Raw genomic sequence first — 26,439 nt, 5'->3', positions numbered from 1 at the left:
TCCCTGTATTCTGGTGAGGTTGAGCATGGTTTCCTAAGTCCATAACCCATGTTTCCTCTGAAGTGAATTGCCTATCCTTTGCCTTTTTGCTTGTTTGGGTTATCTGCACTTTTGCATTGATTTTTAAACATTATAAATCAGTTCTTCACATGTTATTTTAGAAGTGTATGTTCTAGTAAAGTTTTTTCCCAGTCTGAGGTTATCTTAACTTTTTTGTTTTTTTGGTTTTTTTTTTTTTTTTTTTTGGTACCAAGGATTGAACTCAGGAGCACTCAACCACTAAGCCACATCCCCAGCCCATTTTGTATTTTATTTAGAAATGATCTCACTGAGTTGCTGAGTGTCTCGCTATTGCTGAGGCCGGCTTTGAACCTGAGATCCTTCTATCTCAGCCTCATGAGCCTCTGGGATTACAGGCATGTGCCACCATGCCTGGTGAGAGACCATATTCTTAACATGATGGCTGTAAGTTCTTACTTGGTAAGAAAATCTCTGATGCCCTTGCTTCTTTAGAATGGTTTAATGGTTTTGACTGTTCTTTAGTCCTGGCTCTTTCTGTGAACTTTAAGTTATTAAGCTCCATTAAGTAATCATGTTAAGATTTTTATTGTAATTATGTTGAATTTGTAGATTAATTTGGAGGAAAAATGTCATCTTCCTATTTGTGGACCTTCTGCATCTCTTCATTTAGTCAAGTCTTCTCAACTGTTGTTGTGTTTTTTAATATTTATTTTTTAGTTTTAGGTGGACACAATATCTTTATTTTACATTTATGTGGTTCGGAGGATTGAACCCAGTGCCTCATGCATGCTAGGTGAGCACTCTACCACTGAGCCATAATCCCAGCACCTCAACTGTTGTTTTTATAAATTATTACAATCTCTTTGAAAGATCTTACATCTCCTTTCTTACATTTATTCCTATGTAACTGTTTTCATTATTGCTAGGGGGAATAGGCTTTTTAAAAATTAAATGTTTAAGTTAGTCAATGCTGGGGAATTGAATGCTATTGATTTTTGTTAACTGATTTTGTCTAGCAATCTTTTTTTTTTTTTTTTTACACTGGGGATTGAACCCAGGGATGCTCTACCACTGAATTGCATTCCAGTCCTTTTTATTTTATTTTTTATTTTGAGACAGGGTCTCACTAATTTGCCAAGGATGACCTCAAACTTGGGATCCTCCTGCCTCAGCATACTGAGTTGCTAGGATGACAGGTGTGCACCACAGTGTCTGGCTTGTCTAGCAATCTCATTTCTTTACTAGATTCTAACAGTTTGTCTGTAGATTCTATAAGATTTTCAATGGAGACAGTCATATCATTAGATAAGAAAAGGTCTGTCAGCCAGGCGTGGCGGCGCACGACTGTATAATCCTAACAGCTTGGGAGGCTGAGGCAGGAGGATCACGAATTCAAAGCCAGTCTCAGCACTTAGTGAGGCACTTAGCAACTCAGGAGACCCTGTCTCTAAATACAAAATAGGGCTGGGGATGTGGCTCAGTTGGTTGAGTACCCCTGGGTTCAATCCTCAGTACCATTTAAAAAAAAAAAAGGTTTCTTCCAATTTTTGTACCTCCACTTATGAAATAACTGATTACATCAGCAGCTTAATGTTAAATAGACTTGGAGTTGAGAGGTCTGAATCTTCATTCTGTTTCTGACCTCCTGTTACTTGTCTTTTCTATATGTAACCTTATTTGGTCCTTATAACATATGGAGATAGGTGGAATAGACATTGTCTCCATTTATATAGTTCAGGCTTGGGCAAAATATTACTCAAAGCCACATAGATGGTTTGTGTGGATGCCAGATTTTCTGACTTCAAGTCCTGTCTGATTATTCCAAGTCTTCATAGAATTTATAGGATTAATGGCATTTATTCCTTCCTTCAACAAACATTTGAGTGCATGTTATATACTAGGCACTTGGGATAAAATGATGATCATGTCATCATTTTTGTCCTGAAGGTTTATAGTTAGAGGAACTGATGGCATTATGACTACAATTACCTTTCTGACTTGAAAAAAATTCAGTCTGGTTTCTCTCATTTCATGTACTTTTCCTATTATAGCAACATATTCCCTTTATTTAAAAGTTAGGAAAAGACTAGTTCCCCCCCGACCCCACCCCTTAAACATGATCCTCTAAAAGCTGCAGCATAACCCTGCTAAATGTCAACAGATGTGACATCTGGAACATCACACCCCCAAGAATGCACCAGCCTAAGTATAGGCCCTCTGGCTGCTTGGCACAGTTATATTCATGGGGGCACCTAATAAATGTTTTATGAGATTCAAAGAAAGAATATAGAGCCTTACTTGCTTGGGCACTGGTGTTGAATGTGAGGCTTGCTTGATAGGCCAAGTAAGGGAAAAAAAAAAAAAAAAGTAGGAACAGTTGCTCATGGGGCTTATCTTTCTAGCCAAAGTCTCCTTAAGTCTACTCTAACACTAGAGACAGAGTCAACCCTGTAATAGAAGCTATAGGATATTTCTCACATCCTAGAACTTAAACTGAGGACAAGGAACAGAGGCTGAAAGAGTGAGTCATGAGGAGACCAGCTGTGTGGGGCAGTGGGGGTGGGCCTGCCAAGCTGGCTGCACACCTTTTAGGGGTTTTGTGGTACTGGTCATTAAATCACATCTACCACTGAGCTACATCCATGACCCTTTTATTTATTTATTTATTTCTTATTTTTGAGGCAAGGTTTTGCCAAGTTGCCCAGACTGCCCTTGAACTTGGGATCCTCCTACCTTAGCCTCCTGAGTTACTGGGGTTACAGGTGTACATCACCATGCCCCCAGTCATCCTCTTTTAACCTCATGAAGAATTGCCAAAGGAATTTAAAGGAGGCAGGTTTTTGCTGCTGAGTAAAGTCTTCCCCGCCCCCGGGGTACCAGGGATTGAACTTGAGGCACTTGACCACTGAGCTACATCCCCCAGCCCTATTGTGTATTTCATTTAGAGACTGGGTCTCACTGAGTTGCTTAGTGTCTTGCTTTTGTTGAGGCTGGCTTTGAAATCAATCCTCCTGCCTCAGCCTCCCGAGCTGCTGGAATCATAGGTGTGCGCCACCAGGCCTGAGTAAAGTTTTAACATTATTTGAAGCTGGCTTTTTGGGCTCCGACCCATGGTGATCACACCTTCTTTGTTCTCCAGGCTTTCCCCCACAACTTTGAGAATTACTAGAGAGCAAGCTGCAAGGTTGAAATCCTCTCTTGTTTTGTTCTAAAAGGGCAGAGAAAAACTGCCTTCTGTCAAGTTGCTAGACGGTCTGGTATCCAATGGCAGAAGGACCTGGGTTTGCTCATCATGGATATCTGAGAATTAGTGGTACCCGGTTGCTATTCCTATGCTCCATGCACAGGAGGGAAGGGGAGTGAAGCCGAGCTTTGGCTTGTCTTACTCTTGCCTACTCCTTACCTTCACAGTCAGCTTCTGGAAAGAGTTGCCAGGAGCTTTGGAGTTCCTCTTCCACTGTCTTCTCAATTTATTTCCATCTGGTTTCTGTCCCATTGCTCCACTGAAAATGTTTCTCAAAAAAGGTCAACACCAGCCTCCTTAGATCATGTACCATGTAACCCAAGGTGTTCAGGGCAGGTGGCTGGTGGCCCCTTCTTCAAACAGTCCCTGCTCTTTTTTTTTTTTTTAATTTAAAAATACATTTTTTAGTTGTAGATGGACACAATATCTGTATTTTTTTTATTTATTTATTTTTATGTGGTGCTAAGGATCGAACCCAGTACATTGTGCATGCCAGGCAAGTGCTCTACCACTGAGCTATAGCTACAGCCCCAGGCCCAGCTCTTGACATCCAGGGTCCACTTGGGTTTCCTTCCTCTACCCTCTCTTTTGCTAGTTTTTTTTTTTTTTTTTTGGTACTAGGGACTAAACCCCAGGACCACTTAACCATTGAGCCACATCCCCAGCCCTTTTTACATTTTATTTTGAGACAGGATCTTGCCAAGTTGCTCAGGATCTCGCTAAGTTGCTAAGGCTGGCTTTGAACTCTTGATCCTCCTGCCTCAGCCTCCTGAGCCGTTGGGATTACAGGTGTGCCTTTGCTAGTTTTTCTTGGGCCTGATACTTCAATGCTGGCGTTTTCAACTTGCTCTTTCTTGCTTGCTCTTCTCTTTCTGCTCTTTCACTGGATGATCTCTTTCATTTGGAAGATTTCCCTTCACTTCAAATTTGGAGTGTTTCAAGTTTCCCATCGCCATTCCTCTTCTCCTATGAATTGCGGACAAGATATTGAATTACATATTTGGACCCTCAATTGGAAGTTGCATTAGTACTTCAAATTTTGTGTTCAAATCTCAATTTCTGCAAGTCTGTCTCTAAGCTTGGGCCTTCAGAATTGATCTCAGTGAAGAGCATCATCTTACCGATCTCAATGCCAGTGCCAGAAATGTAAAAGTTACCAGTCACATTCCCTCCTTCCTGTCCCTCATAGTGAGCCTGTCAATAGTCCAAAGGGCTTCCTTTGCCAGTGTCTAAGCCAGCAGCCATCACATTTTGCCTGGATCACAATAATACTTTCTGATATGATCACCCTATAACACTCTTCTTGACCCCAGTACTCTATTTTCCAAATAGCGGCCTAGAGTTATCTTTAAATATATCAGACTTGAGGTGGAGCTGTAGCTCAACAGCAGAGCACTTGCCCAGTATGTGTGAGGCACTGGGTTTAGTCCTTAGCCCCATATATAAATAAATAAATAAATAAATAAAACAAAGGTATTGTATTATATACAACTAAAATTTAAAAAAAAATTAAAATTAAAATATAGATATTGTGTCCAACTACAACTAAAAAATAAATATTAAAATAAAAAAAATCTGTACACAGACACTCCCTGTTAAGCCTCATTCCAGCCCCTAAGAATCACTAATCTATTTTATTTTCCAATGGATTTACCCGTTTTGGATGTTCCAAACTTCTCTAACTTCTCTTACTTAACATAATGTTTTTGAGATTCACCTGAATTATAGCATATATAAGTATTTCATTTTCATGGCTGAATAATATATCATTTTATTCCTTCTGCCTGAACTGCATCTATTACATCTTTGCCACCAGGAGAGGGGCAGCCCCAGCCAGAAAAATGTTGATTGGAGAGATCTACTGTGTCTTGTAGAGTAGGTGAGCCCCACTGATTGGACAGAAAATGGATCTATTCTTAATTCCCATCCCAAGGAGAAATATGAATTGATTGGAATAGCCAGTCTGAGCTCAAAGCAAAGAACTGTTCTGCACCCCTGCAGAATCCTCACTCTCCACTCTCTAAACTGGTTGGGAATCCATCCCATGTCCTGGGGGCCTGGCTGGTTTGTGAGCAGCCAGACTCTATTGGTTCTCATTTGCCTTCCATCTCCTCAGCTGCCTCCCTACAGGGAGCCTGACCTTAAAGACAGAAAAATAACTGGTCCCTTTAGTCTTAAGTACAGTGCCAGTGGTGTTAGATAGTTAAATACAAGCAAGTTATGCTGACCTAGTTAATTTTTTTTTCAAGACCTTAGGATTATATTCTTGTGTTAACTGGAAAGTCTCAAGTAAATTTTGAACTTTATGAAGAAAGAAATTCCAAGTAGAATAAATTATAGTAAAGGGCATGGAGATTTCCCTAGTGCTCTATCATATAACTCCTCTTACATTTTTACAGAAACTCAAATGGTAGAGGAAAAGAGAACCATTTTTCTTTCTTTCTATCTTTTTTTTTTTTCTTTCTTTTTTTTTAATGTTTGCAGTACTGGGGATTGAACTCAGGACTTTTCACAGGCTAGGCAAGTGCTGTATTACAAAGCTACCTCTTTAGCCCTTTTAATTGTTTGGTTTTTTTGTTTATTTTATTTTATTTTGAGACAGGGGTCTTGCTAAATTGCCCAGGGTGGCTCAAATTTGCTATCCTCCCGCCTCAGTCTGCTGAATAGCTGGGGTTCCAGAACTGCGTCCTTGTGCCCAACTAAGACTGATGTTTTGTTTCTAAATGTTAATACCAAGTTTCTTTTCTTTTTTTCCCTTCTCTTTTTTTCTGTTACTTGCATGTTAATTTAGTGAAGAGACTAAAAGGAGACTAGTACAGGGTTTTATCCAATGGGATGAAGTATCTAAATTTATCAGTCTCATGTTCTAGACTTATCTCTTTCTTATTACTTGTCTGCATATCAGGTGTTTAAAAGGAAGGGTTTGGACAAGTCTGTCATCTATTCATGTTCTTTTCATCAATACCCTATGCTGACATTTGTAATAAGAGAAGGTTATAGTTAGAAAAAGTTTTTACCCACTTTTTTTTTTTTTTTTTAGTGAAACCCACAATATTTTCCATTCCCCCTTTTAATTACATTTTCTCTGTGGTTTGGGTAAGCAGACCACGTTGCTTGCTGTCTAAATTATTTTCCAACTACCAAATTGCTATGTTCCTGACAATGTCCCCAAATCATCTCCTTCAGGTTTTCAGGCAAGCTATCTTTAAGGACAGTCTTTATTATGATATATCATTACAGCATCAATGTCTATACACCTTTTGTTACAAATATATGCTAATTATTTTTCCTGCTTCAAGATTATTAAAGCAGTTCTTAAGTATTAAGAGATAGTATCAAGCAGGGCTTGGTAGTGCCTGCCTTTAATTCCAGCTACAGGTAGGCTGAGGCAGGAAAATTGCAATTTGAACCAGCTTGGGCAATTTAGAGAGACCCTGTCTCAAAATAAAAATAAAAAGCATTGGGGATGAAGCACAGTATTAGAGTATCCCTGGGTTCAATTGCCAGTATTACACACACACACACAAAAAAAAAAAAAAAAAAAAGAAAAAAGAAAAAGTAAAAAGGTGCTATCAACAGAGCATTCAGGTAAATGTCCGAGAAATCAATTTCCACAGATCAACAGATTAACTTCACATTTGCCCTGATGCCTCTTGATATATTTTAAATAGTTAATAATTTGTCAGTTTCCTTACCTTCCTTTGAATTATTTTGTGAAATCAAATGGGTACTTTATGAAGCCTAGATATTCAGTAATCTTATTTTATCTTGAAAATATTAGCTCCATTTGGAGGGGTGCAGATGGTATTTGTTATTACTTAGCAAATGTTTCACTGTCCTGGAAGATTGCCCTTCTGCTTTTGTAAAAAGCTCAAGATGATAAATACCATGATAATACAGAATGGCTAATGGATCTGGGAAATCTGAGATCAAAGGTCAAGACTGTCAGCGTTTAAGAGAGAGAGAGAAAGAGAGTGAGAAAGAGGAACAGGAAAATGTAAAAAAAGGCTTTCTGAGTCTAAGATGTAGTGATTTTCCCCATGTCTTCTTATTTTATGAGAGAAACTAAACATGAAAGGGTTTTCTTAACCTCTTTGATAATTTTTCTGCCTTCTAGTTTCACTTTTGCTTTACATCTTTCACTATGTTTTATAGGTCTGGTTTTAATTTCAAAATTTGAACATGGATTTGGACTGTTAACAGTTTTCACTCTCAATGAGAGCATCTGTTTGCTCAAATCCTTCTATCTGGTGCCCCAGAAATGTACAGGGAGATAGAAGAAGCCACATAGTGAAACTCAGTCGAATCCGGGCTATGTAGGCTTGATGGCAGAAGAATCTAGGTCCTCACCCATCAACACAGGACGCTGGGTGAAGAAGGCGTGTGTCTGGGAGGAAGGGTTAGTGATCTACCTAATTAATATGGTAAAGCAGCCTATCAAAGCTTTGCTGGAGTTAATTAGCTTTCCCCATTATCTGCTGTTTCATTACCTTCTAAAGTTTCTTGTGGAAAGTCTCGCAAGAGGTGTTTTATGAACAAGTTGTAACTATTTTTATGGATTTTAGTGATTTAGATCAGATTCATGACCCACAACCGCACTTATCATTATCAGTGATATAGACTCAATTTTCCCCAGATTTTGTGCATTGAATATCAATTGCTCCCTCCTTTGAGTAGTGCTTAAGATTGATGCTTTAAGCATGACTTTATGTTTATGAAATGAAAATGACAGGAGATTTGGAGATAGGCAAACTAGCATTTGCCCCCTGTGAAGTCCCTGGATGTAGGAGTTCCCCTTGGATGTAGGAGTTCACAGGAGAATGCAAGAGAGACTCTTTAAACTAAGGTTGGGACTTCTTGGAGGAGTGGCCAAGCTGGGGATGAAAAAGAGTCAAACAGAGAAGAATGCTAAATTGGTCAGGAAGCTCCTCACATCTATTTCCTCAGGCGTGGTAGAGGAACTGTGTAGATAGAGAAGGCTAAGAAACGTGCTTGCACTGGACCGATTGGAGACTCAGGGTACTTTGACCCAAAGCAAATATTTTAGACAGCAACATACTATAGTGCTCAAGGGCAGATGGTACCTTAAGTCAAAAATCCCCTAAGTGGGGGTTTCCTTTTCTCTTTTCACCACCTACATTGTGTCCTTGGTTAGGAATATGGAAGAGATAGATGCTTGTGATGAGCCTCTGAGCTTCCTTTACAAATGGGCTGGTGCTCATTTGGTTCCACTAAGGGTGTGTGGTGCTCTATCAAGGTAGCCACAGTCCTGGGGAGATACTTCATGATCATTGGCCCAAAGTGAGCCTCAGTTATAGCTACTAGCAAAGAAGAAGCTGCAGAAAAGAGCTTGGGCAAAACCCAAAATGCATGTGTGCTTGTTATCTTCATCAGGTAATATTCTCTGAGGCCTGATGGGATTTTAATCTGAGTCTCTGTGTAAGTAAAATAGCAGGTAGGAATAAATATGTCCTTACTGCTCTACAGAGAAAATATGTTAACTTACTACTTCCTCCTGGTCAAAATATGTTAGAAACAGTCTTTCAAATTACCACTGTCCTGAAAGTAGTGGTGATCAAGGTGATTTCCCTAACTTTGACTCTAGTCATTTTTTTTTTTTTGCAGTAAATAGCTTATTTTATTATTATTTTTTTTAGAAATACTACTCTTTTTAATTTTTTTTTATTTTTTAGTTTTAGGTGACACAATATCTTTATTTTATTTTTATGTGGTGCTAAGGATCGAACCCAGCACCCCGCACTTGCCAGGCAAGCTCGCTACCACTTGACTACATCCCCAGGACTCTTTTCTCCATTGTCATTCACCTCTAACTACTTCCACTGCTATATCAATATGCACAAAAAGTTTCCAGTAGACAGTTGGCTGCACTGAAAAGAATGTGATGTTGCAAAACTCTTTCCTGAGCTACAGTCACCCCGCCTCTGCCTTATGCCAATTCCAAATGTCAGGAGAGTGATAGGGGTGATGGCAGCCTGGATACACAGTTGAGGTGGAAGGCAATGAAGTTCCTTGTCACATTCCTCAAAGAGGTAGAGGATTATGCAACCAGGAAATAGCAACACCCTCTTGTCCCTCCCTAGGCAAAAAGCCTTGAAATTATTTTGATGTAGGGTGTTACTGCAAAAGTTTTGGATCATCTAAAGAAAGGCATTGCTCTGGGAAGACACAGTTCCTTCCAGGACTCAGGACTTGGCAAGGGGAGCTTGATTTCAGTTGCTGTGTGCACCCTTGTCCAATAATAGCCTGCATAACTGCATGGTGGCCCAGATCTGAGGTGCCCCTGATATTGTTACTGGAAGTTGTGGCTGGGGACAGCAGTCTTTAGTAGGTTTGCCCTTGGCACTGTGCCCTTCTTTCCCTCTTCCTTTCTTCTCTGTCTATTCTTCCTTCTACCAGAAATTTTTGAACTGGACCCCAAAGTCAATACACTATCCAGTCCTCTCCCTTTAGACTTAAACCCTTCCTTCCTCCTAGTTCTTCATTAAAAATTACCTCATGCCCTATTCCTCCAAGACCCTACCATGGGGCAGAAATTAACCTAGTTAAGAAATCGGTGCTAAGTTGCTAATGATTAATAATAAATTGATAATGTGTTACTCCTGCAGATAGAACCAGGGTAAAAATAGAGATCTTCAAAGGAGATGGACACTGTGAACGTTATGTTCTGTAGCATTCAATGCAAAGATATTTTAAGGCTGAGTTTTCTTGCCTTTCTCAGGCACATATTTAGGCAGGTAGTCTCCTTATGAAAAAGGTAAATTCATTTGATAATCAAAAGTATTGGACCAAAAAAAAAAAATTGGAAAGGCATACATACAAACATTTCAGTTTTATTATTATTTTTTAAATCTCTGACTTCTTTCTGACATTTTGTAGAGTGCAATGCTTATATTTTCTTTGTTGAACCCTTTGCCTCATCTTTACTCTCAGTAGCTTGTGAATTTATTGGTCTAAATTTAGTGTATTGGTAGGTACTGTACATTTATTTGTACACTCATCTAGGAACAACTGGGTGAACACTGTGTCATCTCACTAGGCCTTGGCCTCCCTTTCTCCCTGCGCCCAGCCCCAGGAGTTTAACCACTGCCCTTTTTATTTTTTATTTGGAGACAGGGTCTCTCTTTAATTTTCTTTTTTTTTTTTTAAAGAGAGAAAGAGAGAGAGAGAGAGAGAGAGAGAGAGAGAGAGAGAGAGAGAGAGAAAGAAAGAGAGAGAATTTTTTAATATTTATTTTTTAGTTTTCAGCGGATACAACATCTTTGTTTGTATGTGGTGCTGAGGATCGAACCCGGGCCGCACGCATGCCAGGCGAGCGCACCACCGCTTGAGCCACATCCTCAGACCTCTCTTTAATTTTCAATAACGCTCTATATTCACTCTCTATATTAAAAATATAAAACTGTTTTGAGGGGCTGGGGATGTGGCTCAAGCGGTAGCGCGCTCGCCTGGCATGCGTGCGGCCCGGGTTCGATCCTCAGCACCACATACAAACAAAGATGTTGTGTCTGCCGAGAGCTTAAATAAATAAATGTTAAAATTCTCTCTCTCTCTGTCCCCCTCTCTCTCTCACTCTCTCTTAAGTGTATAGATTCAGTTGCACAGTGGTACAAATAGCTCTTGTAGATCCTTTGCCCAGCTTCCTCTAACATCTTAAATGACAATGATACATGGTCAAACTGAGAAATTAGAGCTTGAGGTTTTAGCTCAGTGGCAGAGTGCTTATCTGGCATGTGCAAGACCCTGAGTTCAGTCCTCAGCCCTGGGGGGGGGGGCGTGACTAAGAAATCAATGCTGGTAAAATATGACTAGACCAGGGCCATCTGAACTGCACCAGTGTTTCCACTAAATCGTGCTCAAGCGTCAATCCAGGGGCTCCATTCACAGTAGTTGTTGTGTCTCCGTGGCCTCCCTTTTGAGGAATGATATTAGCTAAATTATATTGCTATATTGTGTGCATATATGAATATGTAACAACAGATGTCATCATTATGGACAACTATAATGTATCAATAAAAAACATGGAAAAAAAAAGAAATGTCCCTTCTATAAATAAATTTATTTATTTGTTCAATTACTTATGGAATATATGAAATGTATTGATATCATCAATATTTATTCTATATGGATTGTAATCCAATACTATTTTGTTGCTCAGATGGTTCCAGTTTTGGCTACTGGGAGTTCTTTTAGGCCCTTACATAGGCTTTTATTCTTTTTTTTTTTTTTGTACCAAAGATTGAACCCAGAGCTCTCTTTCTTTCTTTCTTTTTTTGTGGGAGGGGGTACTAGGAATTGAACTCAGGGGCACTCAACCATTGAGCCACATCCCCAGCCCTATTTATTTAGAGATAGGGTCTCACTGAGTTGCTTAGCATCTCACAGTTGCTGAGGCTGGCTTTGAACCTGTGATCCTCCTGTCTCAGCCTCCCAAACTGCTGGGATTACAAGAGTGTACCACTGTGCCCAGCCCCTGGGGCTTTTAACCACTGCCTTTTTATTTTTTATTTGGAGTCAGGGTCTCTCTAAATTACTAAGACAGGGTCTCTAATCCTGAGTTGCTGGGATTACAGGTATGTGTCATTGCACCCTGCTCTATTCCTTTTTTAACATTTCCACAAGATACTACACACAGAATGATATTTTTTCCCCCTGGAATCTTTCCCTTCTCCAATGAGCTCCGGTTCCTTTTGTTAGAACCCAAGATCTGGGTGCAAGGGTGCTCACTGCTACTGAGGTGTCATTGCATCAAAGCTTTCTTGGTAGACAAGGTTGGGAAATATATGTAGTCTACCCCATGCATATATACCCAACTATATTTATTTCCTCATTATCTATATGGATATGTATTAAAAAAAAATGAATTCCCATAGAACCTCCAATTCTAATCCCCAAGTCTCAAATTTCATCTTAGCTTTTGTCTTGCCATATTCTTAATTTCTTTCTCTGAAAGTGAGAAACTTGGCTCTCTTACAGTTTGTTTACCTGTTTGTTCAATTGCAGAATAAATATACAGTTACTGAATTGCTGGCCTCAGCCTCTCTCCCCTGACTCTACTTTGTCCCTTATAAGCCTCTCCTGGTCATGCTGTCTGTACGTGGTGGCCCAGCATCTCCAACCTTACATCCTCCCTACCTAACAGCCCTTGCAGAAAGAGTGTTTCTTTTCTCTTTCCTGGGAGTTCCAGAAAAAGTTCTAAGATGGGTTCTTATCCAATTGATTGGGTTCTATGCTTGTCCCTGATCTATGTACAGGGGCCTGGGCCTAAAATAACCTGATTGGTTAGACCTAAGGTATGTGCTCATCCTAGAGTCTGGGAGGCAGTGACTGTCCCACCTAAGCTGTGGAGAAGGGTATAGCTGAAAGCTCATTATCTAAAGAAAAATGATAGTTCCAGTATCAGGAGAAAGGGAAATGATTCTGTGCAGGGCAGGGTCATGCATGTGCACTGTTCCATCCGGGGGTCCCGTGGTGTAGCAGCGCTAATTGGTCGTGGAGCCTGATTGTGGGGCATCTGGGGTGGGGAGCAGGAGAAGAGAAGGCAATGTTGCCTAGATGCAGCTAGATTAAAAAATGTATGTACAGTTGATATGAAGAAGAATGCTGCTTCAGTTTCACAAGAATTATTGCCAGGCTTGTTAGCTGGAATTAATTTAAGAGGAAATAAAAAGATGCTCCATATCTTGACTGCTTTACATTCACTTGCATTCTGAAACTCTATGACATGACCTCTGGACTCTGTTTAGTTCCAACAGGTCACTCTACCCAAGATTTGGGTAGCTGCCACCTTGTGGCCAGCATTGTCCCGTGGGAGAGGAGGGGCCAGTTGGGCCTTCCCAAGTTGTTGCTGGAAGATGTCCAAAGTAATCTTTTCCCATTATTAATAAAATGACTATAGCTTAAAGTTTCCATATAGTAGAAAAAGTTAGAATTTCAATCTGTTTTTTCAAGATTTGGAAGGCATAGAGAAGGGGCGGGGTGCAGTGGTACACACCTGTAGTCCCAGCTGTTTGAGAGTCTGAGGCAGGAGGATGGGCTGAGCCCGGGTGTTTGAGACCAGTCTGGACAACATAGCAAGACCCTGTCAGCTGGGCATGGTGGCGTGCCGCTGTAATGCCAGCAGCTTGGGAGGCTGAGGCAGGAGGATCCTGAATTCAACCCTATCCAGTTTCAACAACTTAGCAACTCATTGAGACCCTTTCTCTAATAAAAAAAAAAAAAAAAAAAGAGGGGGGGGGGAGATGGGATGTAGCTTAGTGATTGAGCACCACCCCTGGGTTAAACCCACAGTACAAAAAAAAAAAAAAAAAAAGACTCTGACTCTGTCAAACAAAAAAACCGTAGAGGAACATTTTTAAGTAAGTTTTTTTTTTTTTTTTTTTTTTTTGGTGGTGCCAGGGTTCAATCCTAGGGCCTCACATATTGGCAATAGTCTATTACTGAACCACATCTCTAGTCCCTGACATATAGTTCTTTAGTTTGGGGCTGTGATTTTTTTCTAACTCTTTCCTTCATGCCAAAATTTTTTAGGGATTTTACTTGCTCTCGTCTCTAGTCCCAAAAAGAAACCAGGTGTTTCCTTTAGTTAGCCACCTGTCCCAAATTCTTGAGAGTTCCAGGGGAAAACCTGGGTCTCTGTTAGCCTCATTCTGGGTAGGAATAGTATTTTCCTTGGCATGTTTTGTAGCCTTGCTACCTGCCGGCTGTCACTCCCACCTAATTAATAAGTTATTTACATAGAAAAAAATTTCTTTAAACATTACATTTCATTAATCGAATCTTCTGCTAAAGATCGTATTTCAACAAGACTTTGTTACTCCCAGCCTTTTCAAAAAGTCATCTGTATCTTTAAAGGGGGCTGGCCCTTTTTCCCTTCTGAGATATTAGAGTGTATCTATAATAGAATACAACAGTTTTTTATGCAGCTACCCAGTGGTTTAATCACAATGCAGAAACAACATTGCTAATCTGAACAATCTACATGGATGACAACTCATTGAAATAACTATCAATTAACAACATAATTGTCAGTTATAAATTGCCAACGTTAAAATAGGCAATTGAAACTTCTGTGAGGCTTTTGTGCTCCACCACCCCTCTTTCTTCTTTAAAGGGTGTAGATATAGGGCAGGGGCCTGTGTTGAAAAGTTTAAACTGATGACCAAGTTAATTGTTATTTTAATTACTGGGTCATCTTTCTTATGGATCATTCTGAAGTGAAAACAGTGGTGCTAGTCATAAAATTCCACTCCAGGTTTGGCAGGTCAACCTTGCAATTGCAATCCCAGGTCTACATTCTCTTTAATCAGGGCCATTGTAGACAGAGCATGACACTGAGTTCTCTCCTATTTTGTTTGGTCAAGATCATGTCAAAGAAAACCCAGACTCTGGATGAAAGCATAGTCCATTTTGTAAAGCAACTAAAAAAAAAAAAAAAAAAACAAAAAAACCAACTTAGCTGAATTTTGTCAGGATAATGGTCTCAGTGTCTCTTCACTATTTCAAAAAACAAAAACAAAAACAAAAAAACAAAAAACAAAACCACCCTGACCTCAGGCCTAGTGAGTAAGAGAGCACAAAGAGCAGAAAGAAAAGAAGAAAAGAATTAGTATTCAGTGATAGAAAGAAAAGCATCTTGAAAATAAAAAATGCAATCATCACCTTTGCAATTACATGTCTCTCACTTGGCTGCCAGGTGTCAAGGTGGAACCAGGCTGCTGGGGATGCAGGATCACCTGCAGGGGGAATTTTTTAAAACTAGGACTTCAGTTTATACTTGGGCACTAAATTTCACTGTGCAAAATTTGGCGCTACCAGCCAAGATCCAAGCCAACTAAAATAGGAATTATGATGCAAACTCAGCCTATTCTTTTGCATCATCATTGAACTGCATAGTACCAGGTATTACTTCTCCATTTGAAGAGAAAGTTTGACTCAGAACTTAAAACAAATAACTACCTCCTTCCTTGGGGGCATTGGAATGGAATGGAAAGACAATAGACTTTTTCACTAGACCTTGGGAAAGGAAAGAGCAGTGCTGCGAGTATGGGAATGTGGCTTCCTTTGTTGGATCTGTAACTTCTTTAACTACCTTTAAAAGGAGAGCAGGGAACTGGGAGTTGTGGTGATTCCAGCTACTTAAGAGGTTGAGGTGGGAGCATTGCAAATTGGAGGTCAGCCTCAGACTCTTAGATATTATGAATTGAATTTAAAGAGATAATTTCATTGGCCTAAAAATATATTTTTTTAAAGATAGAGAGAGAGAGAGGAGAATTTTTTAATATTTATTTTTTAGTTCTCAGTGGACACAACATCTTTGTATGTGGTGCTGAGGATCAAACCTGGGCCGCACGCATGCCAGGCGAGCGCGCTACCATTTGAGCCACATCCCCAGCCCCATAAAAAAAAAATATATATATATATATATTTTTTAAGTTAATGAAATGGTTCTGCTTTTTTGATCTTAATAAAGGGGAATTTAAATTTTAAAAAATGTTAAGTCATCAATTAGTGTTTACACTTTAAAATTCACTTTAAATTCGGTGGACTGTATTGTTACTATGCATAATAACTTTCTTAACCATAAACTGCTGAATACAGCTTTTCTAAGCAACTGGGTCAGTGCTGTTTATAATTTAATAAGTTTTGCAAATCAAGTGTAACATATACAGGTGGCATTTAATAACAGTATAGCAAATATCCTTTGTCTTTCCCGCATGGTATGGTTACTTCATTTGACTGTGTGTAGTATAGTCAGCACTCCAAAGAGCACAAGAAACCGCTATTATCTTTTTTTTTAATTATTTTTTTAGTTGTAGTTGGACTCAATACCTTTATTTTATTTATTTATTTTTATGTGGTGCTGAGGATTAAACCTAGGGCCTTGAACATGCTATGTGAGTGCTCTACCATTGAGCCACAAACCCAGCCCCTCTATTATCTTAATTTAAATAGTCATATCATACTTGGAGGTTTTTCTGCTCATTGGTTTAAGGTGGGTGGGTAGGGTGCCAAATGACAATTATCTAATGTTGTGCATATTTTCCTTCAAGTGCTTCCCTGAGCCACATGACTTGCTTGTGGGGTTTACCTTGGAGCGTCTAGACATCTATCTATATGCTCCTCCAGCCGTGTGGGCGATGCTCTTCACCTTGTGGCTTTGGCCCTTCAAAGGTTACATTTGCTGCATGGAAGAGCAGTTGGCTTTGCCGATAGGGAATGTCTCATTGCACCCCTTTTCCACGCCATCTGTCTGACCTGGATCCATTCCAAACACCACGGCTTTGCTGGCAGAATGGTCTTCCTGCTACAGAAGTTTTGTAATCTGCTAATTGACAGGGTAAGGAAAATTTATATTTGGGTTACAGCTGAAAAGTTGGATGTTTCTTTGATGGGGCTTTAAATACTGACATATGCTGCACTGGTTTTTGATTCTAGGAATCCGTGTTTGTGCTTGGTCACGCGCTCTCCCCTGTGTTCTCTGCCTCATTGAGAGTATGGCATCCTTTGGAGAAGAACATCAATATGATCTACCAGGGAATTATCCTCTACTTAGTTTACTCATTAAGCAATGATTTTATTATTATTATCTCTTCATAGTACGAGACAGATGGCAAAGAAGGAGTTTGCTTTATTGAACAAGATGTGGTATTAGGCATGGCAAATCTCACCCAATGGTTATTACCTTCAGTAGTTGTCAGTCTAATAGGCCTTTGTACAGGGCTTGGTTCTATATTTAGCTCTTAAGTTAAGGGCAAAGCTGTTATCAATTCTTTTTTTTTTTCCTTCTTCTTCTTCTCTCTCCTGCATATAGGTGGAGGGCAGAAGAATTCTAGAGAAGCAAGTTTCATTAAAATCATGCTGTTTAAGATAACATTTATGGTTGTCCTCATCTTGAAATCATGCTTTAAAGCTTAGTAGGAGCAATCCCCATTTAAGTGAGTGTGGTCCTGCCTAGGGATTTGTATCCATGTCCCTAAGGTGAGGTCTTCTGCCCAGGAACCACATGTACATGTTACAAGTGGTGCATGAGTGTGGTGTGATATTGTGCCTCTGGACTCCACCAGCCCCTCTCTCAGTTGCAGCCCCTCAACCTGCCCTCGAACAACAATTGGCAGAAGGAAAGATGAGAATGAAAGAGAATTTCTTCCATCTTCCATACCTTTGAAAACTTCAAAGTTGTTCCCAATCTGGTTCTGATGATCCATGTCTCAGTGCAAAGCATACATAAAGGTCTGAAATCTGCACACTGATCAGAAATAGTTTTGGAAAGTCAGATTTAATCCCATGAGCCAAATGATCACTACCAACAGCCATCAGGGAAAACCAAAGTCCACAGCAAATTTTAATTTGGCAAATGCATAAAAGGTTCAAAAGAGCAGAGGTCTCATTTACATTCCTCCCTCTTATATGGGATTTTCTTCTATATTAGTAATTAAAGGGTGCAGGCTGGAGAGCGCAACTATATCGCATAATAGCCATCGGGAACACACTAACAACTTCCTTGAAGTAACGCACACTAGGGTGTTTATGGTTCAATGTCACATAGACTCTCTTTGATCTAAATTAGGATTCATTGGCAAACTCACAATAGGCTCCACATGTACCCCTCTCAACCTCTTTCTTTTAATCATGGAAATTAGAGATGGAAAATATCCATTAAGTCACTTAGTCCATTTCCCTGCCAGGGTGAAATTGTTGCCTGTGATATGTGGGTAGTGCTTGGTCCAGCTTAAATGTAAATGTCTCAGGGGACATGCAGGCTCCTGACTTTATAATTTTCTTCTCTTCCCTTAAAATTCAGAGGGGGAAGAAATAGAAACCAGAGGTAGAAGTTTCCTCCCTTTCTATGACTATGACTTGGAGGTAATGGTGGTGGGGTGGGCAAATGTGCCCACCAGGGTATCAGTGCTCTGGAAACCACACCTTTCCCTTGGGCAATTCCATTACTCAAAAAGTGCAGAGAGAAATGCAACCAGTGTCCCCAACCCTATTCCTCTTCAGCTCAGTGGAATGATCGATCTGGATTCCTGAATGTTTCCTGTCAACTTGAGTGAGTAAGCACTCCAGGTTTGGTGAGGATGAGGCCCACAAGGGGAGAAACTGCCTCTTTAGGTTCCCTGTTGACTAGCCACAAACTGCACAGGCCTCCTGATTGGAGGATGAAGTCACTGATGTAGTGTGAGCTCACGATTGGACCATTGCCTATCTTATTCTGAGTGGCCCAATATTTTTAGACTTTGAGCATTTGGCATTGAAAGAAATGTGTGTCATTGCACAATGAATGCTCTCCCTGACACATGTTCAGCAACAGAAGGAAGCCTCTCGCTCAGCATCTGCCTACATCTGCAGCTGTGGAGGTTAGTTCTGTGGAAAAGTTGCAAAACCCACTGACCGTCTCTCTAGTGGGATCTTTATAGCAGTGGATGAGATGAGATTTCAAAAGGGAAATAATGACCCATTATGAGATTTGCATTTTGAGTTTGTTTTAGAAGTTTTCTTTGAGTCTGCTAAAATCACCTGCAAGTTGATTTTAGGACAATCTGATAAGTGAACCTTTCAAATTCTGATCCAGATGTATAGAGTGTGATTATTCACATTATAAGATGGAAGTCTTCCCTCCAAAATTCACTGTGGGTTTCATTAAATAGCTTCCCACAAGCATTTGAAGGAGGATCAGGTTTGCAAAAGCTGATGTACTTATTGAGGAAGATATTTATTGTATAAAGCCTTGCCAGGTTTCCATTAGACAGAAAAAGTTCTTCGTTCAGTAAATCTAAACACGTGGCTAAAATTAACTGTGTATTCACAGAGGTATTTTTTAGGGCTTCTGTAATATACAATGTATACCCCATATAATACTTAATTTAAATACCCCCAAGTGATGAGAGATAATGGGTCTTTAAAACTAATCCCGTCCCCCCCAAAAAAATGAGTCAGTAAAAACTTTAAACTTGATCGATGGTCTAGAATTAGAATCTACCAAATGCATGTCTAATATCGGATCCTGTACTTTGCTAATGAAAATCTCAATTTGTAAAGCAATGTGGCAGATCCTGCCTGCTGTTCTCCCAGTAACCATTCTCCCTGATTTTTGATGTCTGTATTTCTGCCCATGCTTATGTGGGGACACTGTATTCTTGTCAGTGAGATGTAGAGGAAGTGGTATGGAACATTTCTTGGTGTGTCCTTTAGGATACCATCCCTTCCCTTTCCTCCCCTTGTGGGCAGCCTGGAAAGTTTTATGGTGGTAATAACTCTGGATGCTGTCTTAGGATCACACCTGAGGAGGAGAGACTGGAAGGTACCTGCATCCAGGTATTTTCATGGAACTTTCAGAATAAAATGAATTTTCTTCTGGCCTTTTTTTTTTATTCCCCCTGTAAAAATTAAACTTGGTGAGTTAAAGTTACTGTTCTGAGAATTTCTGTCACCAAACCTAATTAGTCTCTTTTTCTTTCTTTTTCCTTTCGAGATGGAGGTCTCACTATGTTGCCTAGGCTGGTCTTGAACTCCTGGACTCAAGCAATTCTCCTGCCTGGGTGTCCTGGTAGCTGGACAACTGGAAAGTACCATGGTGCCCGGTTTCTTTCTTTCTTTTTTTTTTTTTTAAGAGAGAGTGAGAGAGAGGGGGACAGAGAGAGAGAGAGAGAGAGAATTTTAACATTTATTTATTTTTTCTTAGTTCTCCGTGGACACAACATCTTCGTTTGTATGTGGTGCTGAGGATCGAACCCGGGCCGCACGCATGCCAGGTGAGCGCGCTACCGCTTGAGCCACATCCCAGCCCCTGGTGCCCGGTTTCTGTTACCTATCTTCTTCTTCGTCTTCTTTTTTTTTTTTTTTTTTAAGTTTTCTTTCTTTTTTTAATCTTTATTATTTTGTTTGCTTATTTTTATGTGGTGCTGAGGATTGAACCCAGTACTTCACATGTGTAAGGCAAGCGCTCTGCCACTGAACTACAACCGCAGCCCCTCTGTTACCCATCATAATCTTGATTTGGTAGATACTTAATGTCTTGTTAAAGACTTACTATTTCAGTTTCTGTTCACAACGTGATCTTGAAATGTTTGGAGAGATAGGTGCCTGGAAGGACCCCAGGTCTATAGATTCCTAAATATATGTCTTCACTAAGATAACAAGATGGCCATTGAGCTGGGTGTAGTGGTGCATGCCTGTAATCCTAGCAGCTCAGAAGGCTGAGGCAGGAGGATTGCAAGTTCAAAGCCAGCCTCAGTAGAAGCAAGGTGCTAAGCAACTCAGTGAGATGTGTCTCTAAATATAATACATAAAAGGGCTGGGGATGTGGCTCAGGGGTTGAGTGCCCCTGAGTTCAATCCCCAATACCCCCCTAAAAATAAAATAAAAATAAAAAAGGGCTGGGGATGTGGCTCAATGGTTAAGCACCCCTGATATCAAAAACAAAATCCTTGGTACCAAAAAACAACAAAAACCAAGATGGCCATAGAGAAGAAAAGGGTTCTTTCAGTTTCTTGTATCCATTCTGTTTGCAGCATGTTGAAATGTGTACTCTTGTACCACAAAGGGTTTACTAAGAACCCAGGCAAAAAGTAATGGTTAGCATAAATAAAAATAAAAAGTGCTGGATCCCATGGTGCATGCCTGTAATCCCAGCAATTTGGGAGGCTGAGGCAGGAGAATCATAAATTGGAGGCCAGCTTCAGCAACTTAGCAAGACCCTGTCTCAAATAAAATACGTACTGGGGATGTAGCTCAGTGGCAAAGCAGCCCTGGATTCAATCCCCAGTCCCACAGGGAGGAAAAATGAGAGTAGGGAAAATATGTAAATCAACACTAGAAAAATGTAAAAATGGATAGAGGCACAGAGAGATGTATTCAGAAGTAGTGTATGCATGTGAAATCAGTTGCATGGGAAGAAAATGAGTGTTTATACTAGAACTTTAGTTATGTTTAGTTAGAGTCATTTTTCCTCCTAAAGTGAGAGGCATCAGGATTTAGTAATATTTAGCATATGGATTGTCATGCATTCCATGCTGCTGGCCTATGACATTTACAGAAGCACAGGGCCCTGAGGCCCACAGGGCAGACCTTCCACACCACTGAGGCCCACAGAGCCACCTAGCTAGTTTGGTTGCTTTCTGCAGGCTGAGGCATCTTGTAGTACATGTGTGTCCAGTTACGTGGATTTCTGGTTTATATCATCCATATTTAAGTACATCCTCAGGAAGGGAGGGTAGTAGCTGAAAAGCATTCCTGCCAAGAAACTGCCTGTTTAGCTTGTCAAAAGAGTATTATCTTCAGGCAGCTAAGAAGATGGCCAGGGCCTGGGGGTGTAGTTCTGTGACAGAGCCCTTGCCCCAGCATGTGCAAGGCCCTGGGTTCAGTCTCTAGCTTGTGAGTGCGTGCACACACACACACACACACACACACACACACACACACACAGTAAATAAATGACGATGTGATCTAGTTGTGTCTGAAAAAAAGCTAAAACGATTCTGAAATTATTAGAAGACTCTTTGAAAGATGGATTTTTTTTCCTCCCTGAGATTCCTAACAGCTTTAAAAATTGAAAAGGGAGATAGAGAAAGAGAGATGGACTATCATGCTCAGGAATGAAAAAAAAAATTGTTTCCTCAAGAGAAAGAAAGCTTTTCTTAGCTTAAAAAAAAAAGTAAAAAGAAAGAAGCAGTTATTTATGGGGCCTGTCCTAAGTTGAGGCAATGTCCTCGACATTTTCCTGCAGTAGAAGGTGAGGGAGTTTCATTCCACCGCTTCACGAAGGATCTTTGAGCATTTCATGGACTTGAGCTGTCATTACTAAAAATGTTGTATCGATAATTTTGATCTTGACAGTGCTGATCTTTCGCTTTTAGGTGAATTTTACATCTGAACAGTTGAATTTTCATTGTTACCCTGTAGCTACTGACAGACAAGAGTGCTGTCATTGGATGCTGTTTTCTTGCTCTCTGCTTTCCTTAAATCTCAACAATTGCCATAGTCTTGCATGACAAACTACATCAGTCCATCTTTCCCCTTATCACTTTTTATCCCACCCTTTGACTTACATCACTCAAGTGGGGAAACTCACGATTTGTTTTTGCTGTTTTCTCCTTAGACTCTTCAGTTTGTCCCATCCCTTCCCTCAGGTCAACTCTCTCCAGGCTTGGCGACCTTTGCTCTCAGTTAACGAGAAACAAAGATTATCTTGCCTAGCAATGACGTGCCCCTGAGTGTGTTTTCCTCAGCTCAAACGGGAAATTTGAGATAAATGTGTGCAATGTCTTAGAAATCCTCTCCCCTGCCCTCCACACTCAGGTTCTTCCCGTGTGACAATCCTTTACTCCAGCTTCCACACAGAGTCCCAGGATGGACCTTCTGGGGAGGGGGTGTGGGGGAGGGGACTGTGTCTTCAGGAATGCAGTTAGATATGCTGTGCTTGTGGCCCAGTGGAGACATCTGGGACCTCATTAAGGATGAGTTAAGGAAGAAGACAAAGGGCTTTTAAAATTTTGAAATCTCCTAAGCCACAAAAATCCTTGCGCTCTCCATCCGCACCAGGTCAAAACGGGGCTGGTATTTTGTTGCTACACACAGATGCTGTGGCACAGCTGTTTGAATGTGGAAATCCACCCAGTATATTGGTACGTGGCTGCTGCCCTGACCCCTTACTGCGCACTCTCCTTTACTCCTGCTCTAGTCACCAGAGGAACCCCCGTTCCTTTCCCATGATCCAAATCCAGAATATGACACCTGGATTCATCTAGATGGTAAGGATCAATTTTGAGCTGTCTCACCCTCGTTCAGTGTCTCACCTCTCAGAGTCTCTTTCCTGCCCTCTGGCATCCATCCAGAGCCTTAAAATTTGAACTGGTGAATGCTTTTGTCGCTTACAGATGTGACCTGGGGCCAGTTGACCTCCCCTGGCCTCAGATGGCTCACTGCAAAATGGAGTCTTGTTAAACAAGAACATGACTGAAGCCCCAGGTTGGCATATGGGAACCTCTTAAGGTTAGCTCTCCCCCTCCTCCCCTTTTTCCTCCTAGTCTCCTACCCCTCCCCACTTCCTTACCCCCATTTTCCTGTCACTCTGCACCCAGAGCCCTGGGACTCAGACCTGCTCTCAGTCACTGTATGCCAGACCCCTTCAGGGAGGCCGATGTTAATTAAAGTGCTAATAGTGCTCAAGTGGGTTCAGAAAGGGTCAAGAGGAGGAGGGGAGAATGTCTATCCTTCCCGCTCTGATTGATCCACTTCTTGAATCTTGGGGAACCCTCAAGAGGGTGAGCGTGTTTCAAACTCTCCAGTGACTTCTAGAAAACATTCCTGCATGTCTTTACTCCTAGACATTTCTTGTAACCCTGGATAAATGAGAAAGCTCCCTGCCAGCCTGTACCTTTTCTGGCAGGTCTGGTCTCTGGGATTTAGGTGCTGAGATAGTGGTTCTCACATGCCTCCATACCTTGGAGTCACCTGATTGTCTTAAACAAATGCTGATCTGTGGCCTCACCCTCAAAGCTACCTGGGTTGCTGGAAATTTACAAGCTCTCCGGGTAACTCTAATCTGCTGCAAAGCCTGAGAATCTCTGCCCCAGCTATCAGTATGGGGCACAGTGATGATGGGTAGGTTCTTTTTTTTTTTTTTTTTTTTTTTGGTCCTGGGGATTGAACTCAGAGGCACTAGACCACTGAGCCATATCCCCAGCACCCTTTTGTATTTTATTTAGACACAGGGTCTCACTGAGTTGCTTAGCGCCTCGTCATCGCTAAGACTGGCTTTGAACTCCCAACCCTCCAGCCTCAGCCTCCCTAGCCGCTGGAATTATAGTCATGGGCTATTGCGACTGGCTCTGGGTAGGTTCTTGCTGATTTTGAGGGTGTGGGTGGCTGTGGATTGGTGAGTGGCATTTAGGTACGCTAAGAAATTTTGTTCACTGCCTGCTTATCATTTCCTGAAGGCGCTGGTCCATAGACTTAAATGTGCAACAGAATCTCCTATAAGGCTTGTTAAAACCCATACCACTGGGCCCCAGCCACCAGTTTTTGATTCAGCACTTCTAGGGTGGATGGAACCTGAGAATCTGCATTTGTAAAAAAATTCCCTGGTGTTGTCCTAGCTACTGGTTCCAGGACCACACATTGAGAACCACTGCCTTAAAGGATGTGTTTCCTAGCTTTGCCCCTCCCAACCTCCCACACGTGTTAAAAAAAACAGATTCCTGGGTCCCACCCTCATCTATTGAATAAGTCTTTCCTGGGACTGGGAGGAGCCAGAACTTGGTTTTATCAAGGGGCATCTCTTGGTTCTCACCGTCAGTGACATTTGGAAGCATTGTCTGTAATGCCAAGTGAGCAGGGCATGGTGGCACATGCCTGTAATCTCAGCTGCTTGGGAGGCTGAGGCAGGGGGTACTGAAAGTTTGAGGACAGTCTAAGCAATTTTGTGAGACCATGTTTTTTTTTTTGTTTGTTTTTGGTAGCAGGGATTGAACCCAGGACGGTCACCGTTGCAGGAAGCCAGCTAGACAAGCAGCAGCAAGTGGCACTCGGAAAGACGGAGAACTCATGCTTCATTTTACTCCAGCCGGCACAGAGGAGAACAAACTCTAAATTCTGCGCGCTGGCCCATAGTTTCTCATAACATTTATAGGCAATTTTGTGCCAAAAAATTCCTAGCCTACATGACAGGAGCCTTGTGCCGGGTTTCTAGTGGGAAGTGTGTTTACAGAAGCAAAAAAGCGATAGGAGGAACTGGCTCTTTGCACAGGCATAAATAAATCCTTGGCCTTGTGTCTGAAGCCTGGTCCAGGGGTGTTTACGTTTCAAAAGAGAGTAGTCAGATTCCTAGAGACAGTTATTTACAATCCAAATGGTAGGGACCTATGGTTAATTAGGCTTCCTGAAGAAAGGCTGACAGAAGGATGGTGGTGGTGGTGGAGGGAACTCTGACCCTTTCCCAGGCGTGTTTCTTTCTCATGATAACATTCTTGTGATTTCATTTTACAACCAGGTCTGGTTTTGCTATCTCATAACCACTGAGCTACATCCCCAGCCCTTTTTATTTTATTTTGAGACAGACTCTTCCTAAATTCCCTAGGGCCTCACTAAATTTTTTGAGGCTTGTTTTGAACTTGCAATCCTCCTGCCTCAGCCTCCTGAACCGTTGGAATTCAGGCACGTGCTACCACGTCCAGCTATGAGACCCTGTTTCAAAATAAAAAAAAAAAAATAAAGGGCTGGGGATGTAGCTCAGTTGTACAGCATGCCTGGGCTCAATCCCCAATGATGTAAGAAACAGTGAAAAGTCAGACCCACAAGCTTATGTTAGAATAACAAATATTTGGGTTTAGAGTTTTGGAGTCACTAATGGTTGAGCTGGTAACTACAAACAACAATAGCAAAATAATATAATTAGTAAAGAAAAATTGAAATACTTGGGCTGGGGATATAGCTCAGTTGGTAGAGTGCTTTCCCTGAATACACAAGGCTGTGAGTTCAAAAAAAAAAAGTGCAAGACTGTTTCCTCTTTCTTTTTCAAACTCAGCCTTAGACATTAGTACTGGCTCTTCTAGTAAATAATGTGAAAGTTTAAACATCTTAATTGGCTTTATTCAGTATTCTAGTATTTACCAACACTTCATTCCTCAAAGCAAAATGAGATTGAGCTGGGTTGAACAAAGCAGAAATTCAGAACAAAAAGTAGATTGGGGGTGCTGGGGTTGTGGCTCAGTGGTAGAGAGCTTGCCTAGCATGTGTGAGGCCCTGGGCTGGATCCTGAGCACCACGTAAAAATAAATGAAGGTTTAAATAAAATAAAATTAAAAAGTAGATTGGTCATTTCAAAGTTATTTTCTTTGTAACATTGGGATTGGGAGAGAGAACAATAGAAGAGTAACTGGTTAATATTGGGTTAGTTCAGGTTACTTTTTTGGAAAGGATTACAACTCTCATGCAAATAAAAACTGGTCTGTTTGGGAAATTTAGCTGTTATCTGTCTCCTGATTTCTCAGAGGGCCAGGTAACAACTAAGTTTAGGTTTGATGAGGTGGAACCTCAGCATGAGTGACCCCCTTTTGATTTTTAGTCTAGTCTGTTGGAGCCTAGTATACAGCTCAGTTCAAAACAGTGGCCTCTGGTAATTTTTATTTAACAAATCAATATTGTAGAGATTTCTC

General features: G+C 40.9%; 1 long non-coding RNA gene across 2 annotated transcripts in view; it reads left to right on the top strand.

Annotated features, from left to right (window-relative positions):
* Positions 1-26,092, top strand: part of LOC120892777 (uncharacterized) — a 32,465-nt gene extending 6,373 nt beyond the window's left edge. Inside the window, exons 2-9 of one of the 2 annotated variants that reach the window (XR_013424149.1) lie at positions 16,336-16,622; positions 16,721-18,642; positions 19,758-19,859; positions 19,968-20,037; positions 22,862-23,034; positions 23,161-23,275; positions 23,992-24,118; positions 24,745-26,092. This is a non-coding gene — a long non-coding RNA (uncharacterized LOC120892777). Of the gene's footprint in view, positions 1-16,335; positions 16,623-16,720; positions 19,860-19,967; positions 20,038-22,861; positions 23,035-23,160; positions 23,276-23,991; positions 24,119-24,744 lie in introns of both variants that reach the window. The other variant, XR_013424148.1, reaches the window with a different exon arrangement.
* Positions 26,093-26,439: the final 347 nt, after the last annotated feature.

The sequence above is a fragment of the Ictidomys tridecemlineatus genome, chromosome 7 (assembly GCF_052094955.1).
Source record: "Ictidomys tridecemlineatus isolate mIctTri1 chromosome 7, mIctTri1.hap1, whole genome shotgun sequence".
Lineage (NCBI taxonomy): Eukaryota > Metazoa > Chordata > Mammalia > Rodentia > Sciuridae > Ictidomys > Ictidomys tridecemlineatus.
The sequence above is the reverse complement of the archived record's forward strand: the minus strand, read 5'-3'. Positions and strand labels throughout refer to the sequence as shown.